Source organism: Liolophura sinensis, chromosome 6, assembly GCF_032854445.1.
Source record: "Liolophura sinensis isolate JHLJ2023 chromosome 6, CUHK_Ljap_v2, whole genome shotgun sequence".
Classification (NCBI taxonomy): Eukaryota; Metazoa; Mollusca; class Polyplacophora; order Chitonida; family Chitonidae; genus Liolophura; species Liolophura sinensis.
The window spans coordinates 20,469,427-20,481,667 of NC_088300.1; the positions used below are offsets into that span (position 1 = coordinate 20,469,427).

The 12,241-nt window shown below is 38.9% G+C and overlaps 15 non-coding genes and 11 pseudogenes across 15 annotated transcripts; 11 read left to right on the forward strand and 15 right to left on the reverse strand.

The window, feature by feature from the left end:
- Positions 1-25: 25 nt before the first annotated feature.
- On the reverse strand, positions 26-144 carry LOC135469424 (uncharacterized; annotated as a pseudogene).
- A 120-nt stretch (positions 145-264) lies between these two features.
- On the reverse strand, positions 265-383 carry LOC135469415 (5S ribosomal RNA). Its single transcript, XR_010444324.1, has one exon. It is a non-coding gene; the product is annotated as a 5S ribosomal RNA (ribosomal RNA).
- A 120-nt stretch (positions 384-503) lies between these two features.
- LOC135469441 (uncharacterized) lies at positions 504-622 on the reverse strand (annotated as a pseudogene).
- A 121-nt stretch (positions 623-743) lies between these two features.
- On the reverse strand, positions 744-862 carry LOC135469414 (5S ribosomal RNA). The gene has a single exon (XR_010444323.1). It is a non-coding gene; the product is annotated as a 5S ribosomal RNA (ribosomal RNA).
- Positions 863-982: 120 nt separating this feature from the next.
- LOC135469456 (uncharacterized) lies at positions 983-1,101 on the reverse strand (annotated as a pseudogene).
- A 121-nt stretch (positions 1,102-1,222) lies between these two features.
- Positions 1,223-1,341, reverse strand: LOC135469438 (uncharacterized; annotated as a pseudogene).
- A 190-nt stretch (positions 1,342-1,531) lies between these two features.
- Positions 1,532-1,614, forward strand: Trnal-uaa (transfer RNA leucine (anticodon UAA)). Its single transcript has one exon. It is a non-coding gene; the product is annotated as a tRNA-Leu (tRNA).
- A 700-nt stretch (positions 1,615-2,314) lies between these two features.
- On the forward strand, positions 2,315-2,404 carry Trnay-gua (transfer RNA tyrosine (anticodon GUA)). The gene is given in 2 exon segments: positions 2,315-2,351; positions 2,369-2,404. It is a non-coding gene; the product is annotated as a tRNA-Tyr (tRNA).
- A 97-nt stretch (positions 2,405-2,501) lies between these two features.
- On the forward strand, positions 2,502-2,584 carry Trnal-uaa (transfer RNA leucine (anticodon UAA)). Its single transcript has one exon. It is a non-coding gene; the product is annotated as a tRNA-Leu (tRNA).
- A 708-nt stretch (positions 2,585-3,292) lies between these two features.
- On the forward strand, positions 3,293-3,382 carry Trnay-gua (transfer RNA tyrosine (anticodon GUA)). The gene is given in 2 exon segments: positions 3,293-3,329; positions 3,347-3,382. It is a non-coding gene; the product is annotated as a tRNA-Tyr (tRNA).
- An 881-nt stretch (positions 3,383-4,263) lies between these two features.
- Positions 4,264-4,353, forward strand: Trnay-gua (transfer RNA tyrosine (anticodon GUA)). The gene is given in 2 exon segments: positions 4,264-4,300; positions 4,318-4,353. It is a non-coding gene; the product is annotated as a tRNA-Tyr (tRNA).
- A 266-nt stretch (positions 4,354-4,619) lies between these two features.
- Positions 4,620-4,738, reverse strand: LOC135469445 (uncharacterized; annotated as a pseudogene).
- Positions 4,739-4,859: 121 nt separating this feature from the next.
- On the reverse strand, positions 4,860-4,978 carry LOC135469429 (uncharacterized; annotated as a pseudogene).
- A 120-nt stretch (positions 4,979-5,098) lies between these two features.
- Positions 5,099-5,217, reverse strand: LOC135469428 (uncharacterized; annotated as a pseudogene).
- Positions 5,218-5,337: 120 nt separating this feature from the next.
- LOC135469431 (uncharacterized) lies at positions 5,338-5,456 on the reverse strand (annotated as a pseudogene).
- Positions 5,457-5,570: 114 nt separating this feature from the next.
- LOC135469420 (5S ribosomal RNA) lies at positions 5,571-5,689 on the reverse strand. Its single transcript, XR_010444328.1, has one exon. It is a non-coding gene; the product is annotated as a 5S ribosomal RNA (ribosomal RNA).
- Positions 5,690-5,880: 191 nt separating this feature from the next.
- On the forward strand, positions 5,881-5,963 carry Trnal-uaa (transfer RNA leucine (anticodon UAA)). Its single transcript has one exon. It is a non-coding gene; the product is annotated as a tRNA-Leu (tRNA).
- Positions 5,964-6,670: 707 nt separating this feature from the next.
- Trnay-gua (transfer RNA tyrosine (anticodon GUA)) lies at positions 6,671-6,760 on the forward strand. Its single transcript is given in 2 exon segments — positions 6,671-6,707; positions 6,725-6,760. It is a non-coding gene; the product is annotated as a tRNA-Tyr (tRNA).
- Positions 6,761-6,854: 94 nt separating this feature from the next.
- On the forward strand, positions 6,855-6,937 carry Trnal-uaa (transfer RNA leucine (anticodon UAA)). Its single transcript has one exon. It is a non-coding gene; the product is annotated as a tRNA-Leu (tRNA).
- A 707-nt stretch (positions 6,938-7,644) lies between these two features.
- Trnay-gua (transfer RNA tyrosine (anticodon GUA)) lies at positions 7,645-7,734 on the forward strand. Its single transcript is given in 2 exon segments — positions 7,645-7,681; positions 7,699-7,734. It is a non-coding gene; the product is annotated as a tRNA-Tyr (tRNA).
- A 266-nt stretch (positions 7,735-8,000) lies between these two features.
- On the reverse strand, positions 8,001-8,119 carry LOC135469446 (uncharacterized; annotated as a pseudogene).
- Positions 8,120-8,240: 121 nt separating this feature from the next.
- On the reverse strand, positions 8,241-8,359 carry LOC135469435 (uncharacterized; annotated as a pseudogene).
- Positions 8,360-8,699: 340 nt separating this feature from the next.
- LOC135469433 (uncharacterized) lies at positions 8,700-8,818 on the reverse strand (annotated as a pseudogene).
- A 114-nt stretch (positions 8,819-8,932) lies between these two features.
- Positions 8,933-9,051, reverse strand: LOC135469450 (5S ribosomal RNA). The gene has a single exon (XR_010444334.1). It is a non-coding gene; the product is annotated as a 5S ribosomal RNA (ribosomal RNA).
- A 968-nt stretch (positions 9,052-10,019) lies between these two features.
- Positions 10,020-10,109, forward strand: Trnay-gua (transfer RNA tyrosine (anticodon GUA)). The gene is given in 2 exon segments: positions 10,020-10,056; positions 10,074-10,109. It is a non-coding gene; the product is annotated as a tRNA-Tyr (tRNA).
- A 95-nt stretch (positions 10,110-10,204) lies between these two features.
- Positions 10,205-10,287, forward strand: Trnal-uaa (transfer RNA leucine (anticodon UAA)). Its single transcript has one exon. It is a non-coding gene; the product is annotated as a tRNA-Leu (tRNA).
- The last annotated feature ends 1,954 nt before the right edge of the window (positions 10,288-12,241 follow it).

Here is a 12,241-nt window from a genome sequence, read left to right on the forward strand (position 1 = left end):
CTTTCACTGGAAGGAAAATGACAACAGCCTACAGCACTCGGTGTTCCCAGGAGGTCACCCATCCAAGTACTGATCAAGCTCGACGTTGCTTAATTTCTGTGATTGGACGAGAACCGGTGTTTTCAACGTGATATGGCCGTAATCAAAAGCTTTCAAAAAGTTTGAGTGTATATCATGGAAAATTGAAAAGGGGTTTAAAAACGGTCAACAGCAATGGTTAAAGTTCACTCAGTGATTTGCTTGCACTGGAAGCAAAATGACAACAGCCTACAGCACTCGGTGTTCCCAGGCGGTCACCCATCCAAGTACTGACCAAGCTCGACGTTGCTTAACTTCGGTGATCAGACGATAACCGGTGTTTTCAAAGTGATATGGCCGTAGGCGAAAGCAGAAGGCAAAAGTGAGTATGTTTTTTTCGAAATTGACAAAAAGTTCAAAACATGCCAACAGTAATTGTAAAAGATCTCTCAGTGAATTGCTTGCACTGGATTAAAAATGACAACAGTCTACAGCACTCGGTGTTCCCAGACAGTCACAAATTCAAGTACTCGTCAAGCTTGATGTTGCTTAACTTGGGTGATCGGACGAAAACCAGTGTTTTCAACGTAAAATGGCCGTGGACAAAAGCTGAATAAAAAGTTTATGTGTATATTATTGCAAAAGGACAAGAGGTTTCAAAACTGCCAAAAGCAATGGTGAAAGTTCTCTCAGTGATTTGCTTGCACTGGAAGCAAATTGACAATAGCCTACAGCACTCGGTGTTCTCAGGCGGTCACCCATCCAAGTACTGACCAAGCTCGACGTTGCTTAACTTCGGTGATTGGACGAGAACCCGTGTTTTCAACGTGATATGGCCGTAGGCGAAAGCAGAAGGGAAGATTGAGTATATTTTTTGGGAAATTCACAAAAAATTTAAAACATGCCAACAGTAATTGTAAAAGATCTCTCAGTGATTGGCTTGCACTGGAATGAAAATGACAAGAGCCGACAACACTCGGTGTTCCACGGCAGTCACATATTTAAGTACTCTTCAAGCTCGACGTTGCTTAACTTGGGCGATCGGACGAGAACCAGTGTTTTCAACATAAAATGGCCGTGGACAAAAGCTCAATAAAAAGTTTAAGTGTATATTATTGCAAAAGGACAAGAGGTTTTAAAAGTGGCAAAAGCAATGGTGAAAGTTCTCTCAGTGATTTGCTTGCACTGAAAGGGAAACGACAACAGCGTACAGCACTCGGTGTTCCCAGGCAGTTACAAATTCAAGTCCTAATCAAGCTCCACGTTGCTTAACTTCGGTGATCGGACGAGAACCGGTGTTTTCAGCGTGATATGGCCGTAGGCAAAGGCAGAAGTAAAAATTGAGTATATTTTTATTGGAAAATCACAAGAAATTTAAAACATACCAACAGCAATTGTAAAAGTTCTCTCAATGATTGGCTTGGTTACTTTATTTTTTTTTATACTCGTTACATGTTAAAACTCCAAACGTGTACAAATTAACCGACATAAGGTTGCAAGATGTTCATAGCATAGTACGGTGGCCGAGTGGTTATGGCGTTGGACTTAAGTTCCAATGGACAAGAGGCCGCGTGGGTTCGAACCCCACCCGTACTAGTTTGTTTTATTTTGATTAAAGATTCACTGTAAGAATTTTCTCTACTTTCAACCTGAGTGAGGAAAGTGACGCAGCTGTGTACTTTATTTAACGTCATACAGTTTTCTGTGTGGTGTGCTTAAAATGAGGTGGACAGTGAGAAGAAACATCGATAGGTTAAGAAAATCGCTGTTGAGGTCAAATCAGTTATTGGAAATAACATCTCTTGCTGATGTCATTTGACTTAGTGGAGAAGGATTTTGCAAACCATCGGAGTATATATAGACTAATGTACTATGTACAGGTTTGATCAAAAATTACAACGTGTTGAATTGATTTGAAGAGAGTCATTATTTTTCGGAACGACAAGTTTGTCATTGTATGATATATTGTCACAAGTATTAGATTCATTTGTATGAAATAAATGTGCCCCAAAGAAAGTAAAATGCTTATTTTTTTTCGAAACTGTTACAAGATTTAGCTTTGTAAAGTGGTTTGTTTTGTGAGACTGTGCATTGATTTCATAGAATTACAGTCTGTTCTTTGAAAATGTTTTTTGGTCCAAAGATAGGAATGTTTAGTTGTCATTTCTGAGAGAAAACAAATGGATTTGTTTGCATATTACTGTCAAAGAAATACGAACAGATTGTTTTTCCTTGACATGGATTTTCAGCGAATCCTTGTTCTTGCGTCAAATATTTAGCACGAAACGAAAGCAATCCGTCGATAGCTCAGTTGGTAGAGCGGAGGACTGTAGCGGAAATGAAAGTTGATATCCTTAAGTCACTGGTTCGATTCCGGCTTGACGGAAATTCGGTTTCTTTACTTTTTTTTTATCCTCGTTACGCGTTAAAACTCCAATCGTGTACAAATTGACTGACATGAGGTTGCAAGATGTTGATAGTACAGTACGGTGGCCGAGTGGTTAAGGCGTTGGACTTAAGTTCCAATGGACAAGAGTCCGTGTTGGTTCGAACCCCAGCCGTACTTATTTGTTTCATTTTGATTAAAGAATTACTGTAAGAATTTTCTCTACTTTCAACCTGACTGAGAAAAGCGACACAGCTGTCTATACTTTGTTTAACGCCATACAGTTTTCTGTGTGGTGTGCTTAAAATGAGGTGGACAATGACAAGAAACATACCGATAGGATAAAAAAAATCGCAGTTGAGGTCAAATCAGTTATTGGTAATAACATTTCCTGCAGATTTCAATTGACTTTGTGGAGAAGGATTTTGCAAACCATCGGTGAATTAATAGGCTAATGTACTATGTACAGGTTTTGACCAAAAATTACAACATGTGTTGAACTGATTAGAAGATTGTCATTATTTTGCGCAACGACAAGTTTGTCATTGTATGATATATTGTCACAAGTATTAGATTCATTTGTATGAAATAAATGTGCCCCAAAGAAAGTAAAATACTTATGTTTTTTTAGAAACTGTTAAAAGATTTAGTTTGTAAAGTGGTTTGTTTTGTGAGACTGTGCATTGATTTTATACAAATACAGTCTGTTCTTTGAAAATGTCTTTTGGTCCAAAGAAAGGAATGTTTAGTTGTCATTTCTGAGAGAAAACAGATGGCTTTGTGTGCATATTGCTGTCAAAGAAATACGAACGGATGGTTTCTCCTTGACATGGATTTTCAGCAAATCCTTGGACTTGCGTCAAATATTTAGCACGAGTCAAAATCAATCCGTCGATAGCTCAGTTGGTAGAGCGGAGGACTGTAGTGGAAATGAAAGTTGATATCCTTAGGTCGCTGGTTCGATTCCGGCTCGACGGAACTTCCGTTTCTTTATTTTTTTATCCTCGTTACGTGTTAAAACTCCAATCGTGTACAAATTAATTGACATGAGGTTACAAGATGTTGATAGCATAGTACGGTGGCCGAGTGGTTAAGGCGTTGGACTTAAGTTCAAGACAAGAGTCCACGTGGATTCGAACCCCACCCGTACTAGTTTGTTTCATTTTGATTAAAGAATTACTGTAGGAATTTTCTCTACTTTCAACCTGAGTGAGGAAAGCGACACAGATGTCTATACTTTGTTTAACGTCATACAGTTTTCTGTGTGGTGTCCTTAAAATGAGGTGGACAGTGAGAAGAAACATACCGATAGGTTAGGAAAATCGCTATTGAGGTCAAATCAGTTATTGGAAATAAAATTTCCTGCGGATTTCATTTGACTTAGTGGAGAAGGATTTTACAAAACAATGCTGTATTTATAGGCTAATGTACTATATACAGGTTTTGATCAAAAATTACAACATGTGTTGAACTGATTAGAAGACAGTCATTATTTTGCGCAACGACAAGTTTGTCATTGTATGATATATTGCAACAAGTATTAGATTTATTTGTATGAGCTAAATGTGCCCCAAAGAAAGTAAAATACTTATTTTTTATACAAAATATTACAAGATTTATCTTTGTAAAGTGGTTTGTTTAGTGAGACTGTGCATTGATTTCATACAATCACAGTCTTTTCTTTGAAAATGTTTTTTGGTCCAAAGAAAGGAATGTTTAGTTGTCATTTCTGAGAGAAAACACATGGCTTTGTTTGCATATTACTGTCAAAGAAATACGAACAGATGGTTTTTCTTTGTCATGGATTTTCATTGAATCCTTGGACTTGCGTCAAATATTTAGCACGAACCGAAAGCGATCCGTCGATAGCTCAGTTGGTAGAGCGGAGGACTGTAGCGGAAATGAAAGTTGATATCCTTAGGTCGCTGGTTCGATTCCGGCTCGACGGAACTTCGGTTTCTTTACTTTTTTTTATTCTCGTTACGCGTTAAAACTCCAAATGTGTACAAATTAACTGACATGAGGTTGCAAGATGTTGATAGTATAGTACGGTGGCCGAGTGGTTAAGGCGTTGGACTTAAGTTCCAATGGAAAGATTCCGCGTGGGCAGAAGGAATAATTGAGTATATTCTTTGGAAAATGACAACAAGTTTAAATCATGCCAATAGCCATTGTAAAAGTTTTTTAAGTGATTTGCTTGCACTGGAAGGAAAAGAGCCTACAGCATACAGTGTTCCCAGGCAGTCACCCATTCAAGTAGAGATCAGGCTCGATGTTGCTTAAGTTCGGTGATCGGACGAGAACCGGTGTTTTCAACGTAAAATGGCCGTAGACAAAAGCTGAATAAAAAGTTTAAGTGTATATTATTGCAAAAGGACAAGAGGTTTTAAAACTGCCAAAAGCAAGGGTAAATGTTCTCTCAGTGATTTACCTGCACTGGAAGCATAATGACAACAGCCTACAGCATTCGGTGTTCCCAGGCAGTTACAAATTCAAGTACTAATCAAGCTCCACGTTGCTTAACTTCGGTGATCGGACGAGAACCGGTGTTTTCAACGTGATATGGCCGTGGACAAAAGCTGATTAAAAGTTTGAGTGTATATCATTGCAAAAGGACAAGAGCTTTAAAAACTGCCAAAAGCAATGGTGAAAGTTCTCTCAGTGATTTGCTTGCACTTAAAGCAAAATGACAACAGCCTACAGCACTCGGTGTTCCCAGGCAGTCACCCATGCTAGTATTGACAAAGCTCGACGTTGCTTAACTTCGGTGATGGGACGAGAACCGGTGTTTTCAACGTGATATGGCCGTAGGCGAACGCAGATGGAAAGATTGAGTATATTTTTTTGGAAAATGACAAGAAGTTTAAAACATGGCAACAGTAACTGTAAAAGTTCTCTCAGTGATTTGCTTACACTGGAAGCAAAATGACAACAGACTACAGCACTCGGTCTTCCCAGGGAGTCACAAATTCAAGTACTGATCAAACTCCACGTTGCTTAACTTCGGTGATCGGACGAGAACCGGTGTTTTTAACGTGATATGGCCGTGGACAAAAGCTGAATAAAAAGTTTAAATGTATTTTATTGCAAAAGGACAAGAGGTTTTAAAACTGCCAAAAGCGATGGTGAAAGTTCTCTTTGTTTGCACTGGAAGCAAAGTGACAACAGCCTACAGCACTCGGTGTTCCCAGGCGGTCACCCATCCAAGTACTGACCAAGCTCGACGTTGCTTAACTTCGGTGATCGGACGAGAAAACGTGCTTTCAACGTGATATGGCCGTAGGCAAAGGCAGAAGTAAAAATTGAGTATATTTTTTATTGGAAAATCACAAGAAATTTAAAACATACCAACAGCAATTGTAAAAGTTCTCTCAATGATTGGCTTGGTTTCTTTATTTTTTTTTATACTCGTTACATGTTAAAACTCCAATCGTGTACAAATTAACTGACATAAGGTTGCAAGATGTTGATAGCATAGTACGGTGGCCGAGTGGTTAAGGCGTTGGACTTAAGTTCCAATGGACAAGAGTCCGCGTGGGTTCGAACCCCACCCGTACTAGTTTGTTTTATTTTGATTAAAGAATTACTGTAAGAATTTTCTCTACTTTCAACCTGACTGACAAAAGCGACACAGCTGTCTATACTTTGTTTAACGCCATACAGTTTTCTGTGTGGTGTGCTTAAAATGAGGTGGACAGTGACAAGAAACATACCGATAGGTTAAAAAAATTGCAGTTGAGGTCAAATCAGTTATTGGTAATAACATTTCCTGCAGATTTCAATTGACTTTGTGGAGAAGGATTTTGCAAACCATCGGTGAATTAATAGGCTAATGTACTATGTACAGGTTTTGACCAAAAATTACAACATGTGTTGAACTGATTAGAAGATTGTCATTATTTTGCGCAACGACAAGTTTGTCATTGTATGATATATTGTCACAAGTATTAGATTCATTTGTATGAAATAAATGTGCCCCAAAGAAAGTAAAATACTTATGTTTTTTTAGAAACTGTTAAAAGATTTAGTTTGTAAAGTGGTTTGTTTTGTGAGACTGTGCATTGATTTTATACAAATACAGTCTGTTCTTTGAAAATGTCTTTTGGTCCAAAGAAAGGAATGTTTAGTTGTCATTTCTGAGAGAAAACAAATGGCTTTGTGTGCATATTGCTGTCAAAGAAATACGAACGGATGGTTTCTCCTTGACATGGATTTTCAGCAAATCCTTGGACTTGCGTCAAATATTTAGCACGAGTCAAAATCAATCCGTCGATAGCTCAGTTGGTAGAGCGGAGGACTGTAGTGGAAATGAAAGTTGATATCCTTAGGTCGCTGGTTCGATTCCGGCTCGACGGAACTTCCGTTTCTTTATTTTTTTATCCTCGTTACGTGTTAAAACTCCAATCGTGTACAAATTAATTGACATGAGGTTGCAAGATGTTGATAGCATAGTACGGTGGCCGAGTGGTTAAGGCGTTGGACTTAAGTTCCAATGGACAAGAGTCCACGTGGATTCGAACCCCACCCGTACTAGTTTGTTTCATTTTGATTAAAGAATTACTGTAGGAATTTTCTCTACTTTCAACCTGAGTGAGGAAAGCGACACAGATGTCTATACTTTGTTTAACGTCATACAGTTTTCTGTGTGGTGTCCTTAAAATGAGGTGGACAGTGAGAAGAAACATACCGATAGGTTAGGAAAATCGCAGTTGAGGTCAAATCAGTTATTGGAAATAAAATTTCCTGCGGATTTCATTTGACTTAGTGGAGAAGGATTTTACAAAACAATGCTGTATTTATAGGCTAATGTACTATATACAGGTTTTGATCAAAAATTACAACATGTGTTGAACTGATTAGAAGACAGTCATTATTTTGCGCAACGACAAGTTTGTCATTGTATGATATATTGCAACAAGTATTAGATTTATTTGTATGAGCTAAATGTGCCCCAAAGAAAGTAAAATACTTATTTTTTATACAAAATATTACAAGATTTATCTTTGTAAAGTGGTTTGTTTAGTGAGACTGTGCATTGATTTCATACAATCACAGTCTTTTCTTTGAAAATGTTTTTTGGTCCAAAGAAAGGAATGTTTAGTTGTCATTTCTGAGAGAAAACACATGGCTTTGTTTGCATATTACTGTCAAAGAAATACGAACAGATGGTTTTTCTTTGTCATTGATTTTCATCGAATCCTTGGACTTGCGTCAAATATTTAGCACGAACCGAAAGCGATCCGTCGATAGCTCAGTTGGTAGAGCGGAGGACTGTAGCAGAAATGAAAGTTGATATCCTTAGGTCGCTGGTTCGATTCCGGCTCCACGGAACTTCGGTTTATTTACTTTTTTTTATTCTCGTTACGCGTTAAAACTCCAAATGTGTACAAATTAACTGACATGAGGTTGCAAGATGTTGATAGTATAGTACGGTGGCCGAGTGGTTAAGGCGTTGGACTTAAGTTCCAATGGAAAGATTTCGCGTGGGCAGAAGGAATAATTGAGTATATTCTTTGGAAAATGACAACAAGTTTAAATCATGCCAATAGCCATTGTAAAAGTTCTTTGAGTGATTTGCTTGCACTGGAAGGAAAAGAGCCTACAGCATACAGTGTTCCCAGGCAGTCACCCATTCAAGTAGAGATCAGGCTCGATGTTGCTTAAGTTCGGTGATCGGACGAGAACCGGTGTTTTCAACGTAAAATGGCCGTAGACAAAAGCTGAATAAAAAGTTTAAGTGTATATTATTGCAAAAGGACAAGAGGTTTTAAAACTGCCAAAAGCAATGGTAAATGTTCTCTCAGTGATTTACCTGCACTGGAAGCATAATGACAACAGCCTACAGCATTCAGTGTTCCCAGGCAGTTACAAATTCAAGTACTAATCAAGCTCCACGTTGCTTAACTTCGGTGATCGGACGAGAACCGGTGTTTTCAACGTGATATGGCCGTGGACAAAAGCTGATTAAAAGTTTGAGTGTATATCATTGCAAAAGGACAAAAGCTTTAAAAACTGCCAAAAGCAATGGTGAAAGTTCTCTCAGTGATTTGCTTGCACTTAAAGCAAAATGACAACAGCCTACAGCACTCGGTGTTCCCAGGCAGTCACCCATGCAAGTATTGACCAAGCTCGACGTTGCTTAACTTCGGTAATCGGACGAGATATGGCCGTAGGCGAACGCAGATGGAAAGATTGAGTATATTTTTTTGGAAAATGACAAGAAGTTTAAAACATGGCAACAGTAATTGTAAAAGTTCTCTCAGTGATTTGCTTACACTGGAAGCAAAATGACAACAGACTACAGCACTCGGTCTTCCCAGGGAGTCACAAATTCAAGTACTGATCAAACTCCACGTTGCTTAACTTCGGTGATCGGACGAGAACCGGTGTTTTTAACGTGATATGGCCGTGGACAAAAGCTGAATAAAAAGTTTAAATGTATTTTATTGCAAAAGGACAAGAGGTTTTAAAACTGCCAAAAGCGATGGTGAAAGTTCTCTTTGTTTGCACTGGAAGCAAAGTGACAACAGCCTACAGCACTCGGTGTTCCCAGGCGGTCACCCATCCAAGTACTGACCAAGCTCGACGTTGCTTAACTTCGGTGATCGGACGAGAACACGTGCTTTCAACGTGATATGGCCGTAGGCAAAGGCAGAAGTAAAAATTGAGTATATTTTTTATTGGAAAATTACAAGAAATTTAAAACATACCAACAGCAATTGTAAAAGTTCTCTCAATGATTGGCTTGGTTTCTTTATTTTTTTTTATACTCGTTACATGTTAAAACTCCAATCGTGTACAAATTAACTGACATAAGGTTGCAAGATGTTGATAGCACAGTACGGTGGCCGAGTGGTTAAGTTCCAATGGACAAGAGTCCGCGTGGGTTCGAACCCCACCCTTACTAGTTTGTTTTATTTTGATTAAAGATACACTGTAAGAATTTTCTCTACTTTCAACCTGACTGAGAAAAGCGACACAGCTGTCTATACTTTGTTTAACGTCATACAGTTTTCTGTGTGGTGTGCTTAAAATGAGGTGGACAGTGACAAGAAACATACCGATAGGTTAAAAAAATCGCAGTTGAGGTCAAATCAGTTATTGATAATAACATTTCCTGCAGATTTCAATTGACTTTGTGGAGAAGGATTTTGCAAACCATCGGTGAATTAACAGGCTAATGTACTATGTACAGGTTTTGACCAAAAATTACAACATGTGTTGAACTGATTAGAAGATTGTCATTATTTTGCGCAACGACAAGTTTGTCATTGTATGATATATTGTCACAAGTATTAGATTCATTTGCATGAAATAAATGTGCCCCAAAGAAAGTAAAATACTTACGTTTTTTAGAAACTGTTAAAAGATTTAGTTTGTAAAATGGTTTGTTTTGTGAGACTGTGCATTGATTTTATACAATTACAGTCTGTTCTTTGAAAAAATGTCTTTTGGTCCAAAGAAAGGAATGTTTAGTTGTCATTTCTGAGAGAAAACAGATGGCTTTGTGTGCATATTACTGTCAAAGAAATACGAACGGATGGTTTCTCCTTGACATGGATTTTCAGCAAATCCTTGGATTTGCGTCAAATATTTAACTCGAGTCAAAATCAATCCGTCGATAGCTCAGTTGGTAGAGCGGAGGACTGTAGTGGAAATGAAATTTGATATCCTTAGGTCGCTGGTTCGATTCCGGCTCGACGGAACTTCCGTTTCTTTTTTTTTTTTATTCTCGTTACGTGTTAAAACTCCAATCGTGTACAAATTAATTGACATGAGGTTGCAAGATGTTGATAGCATAGTGCGGTGGCCGAGTGGTTAAGGCGTTGGACTTAAGTTCCAATGGACAAGAGTCCACGTTGGTTCGAACCCCACCCGTACTAGTTTGTTTCATTTTGATTAAAGAATTACTGTAGGAATTTTCTCTACTTTCAACCTGACTGAGGAAAGCGACACAGATGTCTATACTTTGTTTAACGTCATATACAGTCATGGAAAAAATTATTAGACCACCCTTGCTTTCTCCCATTTCTTGTTCATTTTAAAACCTTGCACAACTGAAGGAACATTTGTTTGGGCAAAGCAAGTGATGAAAATAGAAATAGTTCATAAGGGTTTTATTTAAGAGGTGATATCTATCAGTTCTCTATGACTTTCTTGACAATGACCAAAATCACTTAAGTTCATACATCTGTAGATGTGGCAACTGTATTCTCAAAAACATTTTGGCATTTCATTTTTTCTTATGTCTCCTAGTCACGTAGTCACATGACTCTCAGTCTCACACGGGAGTTAGTACTTGATTGCATGCCCATTGTTTTTGATGACTGCAGCCATGCGCCTTGGCATGCTCTCCACCAGTTTGTTACATTGCCCTGCGGTCACAGCAGCCCATTCCTGTTGCAAAAATTCGAACAAATTTGCTTTGTTTTTGGGCTTGTGGTTCTCCATTTTGAACTTGATAATATTCCACAGGTTTTCAATTGGATTCAGATCAGGTGACTGAGCAGGCCAGTTCATGGTTCGAATGTTCCGGTTCTCTATCCAGGTTTTAACTGACCTTGCCGTGTGGCAAGGGGCATTGTCTTGTTGGAAAATCCAGTCATTCGAGCCAGGAAAGAGTTTAGCAGCTGATGGAAGAAGACTGTTTTCAAGAGTAGCTCTGTATGTGACTTGGTTCATTCTCCCTTCACACAACTGCATCTGTCCTGTTCCACCCATACTGAAACAACCCCAGATCATCACTGATCCACCCCCATGCTTTACAGTAGGAGCAAGTTTGTAGGCTTCCCCAGGCTTCCTCCTAACCAGTAAGTTGGCTGGAGTAGGCATCAACTCAAAATTGGATTCATCACTGAAGAGAACTTTAGCCCAATCATCAACAGTCCAATTCTTGTGATCCCTCGCAAAACGCAAGCGGGCCTTCCGCTGCCTCTCGTTGATGAAGGGCTTCTTCCGTGCCTTGTGCGACTTTAGACCAGCTTCAAGAAGTCGGTTTCGAACTGTTCTTGCTGAACAAGTCACATTTGTTGACAATGCCCACTCATTTCTAAGGTCTCTGGAGGTCTGACGACGATTCTTGATACAGGACCGGATGAGTGCTCGGTCATCTCGTGGGGTAGAAAGACGTTTCCTGCCTCGACCAGCTAGCAGTTTTGTAGTACCATGTTCGGCTTGCTTTTTCTTGGTGTAATGAACTGCTGTCTTAGAGATCTTCAGTTTTTTGGCCACTTGTCGCTCGCTCAATCCAGTATCCAGCTACGCCAAGATGGCTGCCTTTCTGGCTCCACATAATTCTTTCGTTTTAGGCATTATGAGAGCTGACAACTACCGAGTTGTGCTGCGTCTTAATATATAAACAAGAGACCCCTATTTATGTAAGCCTACATGTAAACAGGAAACCACTCTTTATGTAAGTCTGCATGTAAATGGAAAGCATGAAATTGCCTGGCATACACCCTAGGAATACAACTGACCTTAAAGCATATCAAATACGACAAAGTATTATGGAATCAGCTGGATTTTTATCGTATTCATTGTAATCTTCGGTTAATACACCTTTAGGGTTGCCAGGCATTAAAATGAACAAGAACCCAAAGAAAATATGAGTGGTCTAATAATTTTTTCCATGACTGTAGTTTTCTGTGTGGTGTCCTTAAAATGAGGTGGACAGTGAGAAGAAACATACCGATAGGTTAAGAAAATCGCTGTTGAGGTCAAATCAGTTATTGGAAATAAAATTTCCTGCGGATTTCATTTGACTTAGTGGAGAAGGATTTTACAAAACAATGCTGTATTTATAGGCTAATGTACTATGTACAGGTTTTGATCAAAAAT